The sequence below is a fragment of the Hakea prostrata genome, chromosome 3 (genome assembly GCF_041222555.1).
Source record: "Hakea prostrata isolate BN-2017 chromosome 3, UWA_Hpros_2, whole genome shotgun sequence".
NCBI lineage: Eukaryota > Viridiplantae > Streptophyta > Magnoliopsida > Proteales > Proteaceae > Hakea > Hakea prostrata.
Window position 1 is genome coordinate 75,615,901 of NC_142602.1, and position 2,649 is coordinate 75,618,549.

Sequence of the window (2,649 nt, forward strand, 5' to 3'; positions counted from 1 at the left end):
AATCTAATACATGATCAAGGTCAAATTAATATTAAGACTAGAGCTAAAATTAGGGTCAAGATCAGGCCAAAATCAGGTGGATGCTTACTACATTGGTAATAAAGATATAATTTATTTTTATTAATTTTTTACAAAACATGATCATGTTTTTAAAATTTGATATGTGTCAAATATTGAACCATGTGGATTATAATTAATTCCTCTCCATATGGGTGGAGGGTCCAGACTCAAATCAGAGCCAAAATCATGGGCCTAGATCAGGGCCAAGATCAGGGCCAGGATCAAGGCCAAGATCAGGGTCAGAATCAGGGCTAAGATCAGGGTCAGAATCAGGGCCAAAATTAAGGCTAGAATCAGGACCAAGATCAGGGTCAAAACCAGGGCCAAAATCAGGGATGGGTCGGGATGGGATGGGTAGGCCAGAGAGTAATCCCAGGCTCGCCCTTGGCTCTACTTTAGGGCCAGAATTTTGGCCCTAACCGGCCCTTAGGGCCAAAATCTTTAGCCCAAGCCCTATTCGGGCTTAGAGAGGGCTTAGGGCGGGTCAGGGCCGCCAGGGCCAAACTTGCACCCCTATTCACTAGATGAGGGTCTCTTTAGGCATATTCCTATGCCACTAAGCATGCACTAGAAGACGGACCTCATCTTCCATAGATGATTATCTCATTTTCAGAACACCAACTAGGGGTGTCAACGATTCGGGTTGGGGCGGTTTCGAGCCAGGCCTAACGGTTTCGGGCTGAAAACACTTAGCCCAAACATGGCCCATTAAGAAAATAACGGTTTCGGGCCGGTTTCGGGCCGGTGCGGTTAGGGTTCGGGCTGACTAACGATTTGGGCTAACGGTTTAGAATTGGATTTACTAACGGTTTGGGTTCGGGTTTACTAGTGGTATGTTTTGAATACCTTGTTAATATGTGAAATTTATCAAGAGTATGTGAACATATATAAGCATTAAATTATCTCCAAGTCTTTTGGGTTGGGTGTTTACAATCAAAAACTTTTTTCTACAAAGATTTATAAAATTTATAGAACTAATATACAAAAGAAAACTGGCATCATGATGAATTTTAGTGGATTGTCTCTGCTTATTTTCCTCCTCCTTCTTGACACTTGTAAAAATGGATCAAAATAAAGCATTAAAAGATTTTCAAATGATAATACATTTGCTAAATATTTACTAAGGCTATCTTCCAAATGGCAAAGGCTTTAACAAGCTTGTTGTTTGCATATTCCAAAGCAAAACAATAAAGGAAAACAAATGGATACTTGGGGGTTTTCTTGTCTTTTACATTTAAATTTATTTTATTTTATTTCTTTATAACTGGTTTAATGGGCTGGTTCGAGTTCGGGCTGGTTTCGGGCCAAACGGTTCGGGCTAGTGGGCCACACACAGGCTGGCCTAGCCCAGCGCAAACCATTGCAGGCTAAAGGTGTTCAGCCCAAACACAGCCCATTAAGCTTCGGTTTGGGCCGGTTCGGGTTAGGTTTTGACACCCCTAACGCCAACCAACTGAATAATCTAGTTGGTTAACCAAGGCAAGTCTGTCGATTTGCCAGATAGTGTTGAGAATACTAAAGAAAACCATTCTTAATCCATAAACTCTTGATAAAACTTTTCTCAAGTGGGTATAACTTCCAGAATACCAAGGTCCTCCAACTCCCTCAGCTTGCCTTTGGTTAATTTTGCATTCTTGGATGAAAAAGAAATATCATATTGATGGGACCAAAAACATGCGCTAAGAAACAGCCTCTGGCTCTATGTGGTTGGTGGCCAATGAAGAAGACAGATCTACGCCATGAACAAAAAATAGCAAGCAATTCGGAAGTGATACAAACAAGTAGACCAAAAGGCCACCCTATTCAAGTCAACATCTGGGCAGGACAGAAAATGGAATGAACGAAATGAAAAGAGTTGAGTTCCATTAATGTATTCAAGTCCATCTTTCCTCAGGCAACACATCAGACCATATGTTAATTTAAAACAACCAATTGATGTTGGTGCTCCTAGAATTGAGCACTTTAACTGACCCAACATTTGAATAAGAATCCCTCAAAACACAAACCAATTTTCACCCTAGTGAACATTGAGAAACTAATCACCAAGATCAAATGTTTTACAAACAATAAACATCATTTCTTGTCTTCACCAGCACATAGCCAGATCTAATCCTGCTTCATGTCCGACTCTATGTGTTGATGTACAATTCTGTTCGTCCCATCAGCCGGTTGAACCTGCAAGAATGAGCTCGACCATGGAGGTCGAGTTTTCACCTCCGACGATCTAGTTATGAATCCGACTAAGGAAGACAAGAAAATAATGAACAATAAGAATTCAAATAGTGATAGTTCTATTCAGTGTACCTTTCTCTTGTGTTCTCATACATTTTTATAGTTTTTTTCTGTATGAGTTTGACTGGGACTCAAATATTAGCCAATCTGCAATATGAATCTCAGTACTTGAATCCTACTCAAGTATGAGTAGCTGAGTTTCGATTGAATACCGTTTCTTCGGCTACAAGTCTCATTTAGATTTGTCTTGCTATTCAACCTTTTTACTTATTCAACCGACCTTGACTTGGTCGGTCTAACTTAATCTAAACTGGTCGGACTAGGCTCAATCCTCAGGACTGGTTCGGGTTTAACCGA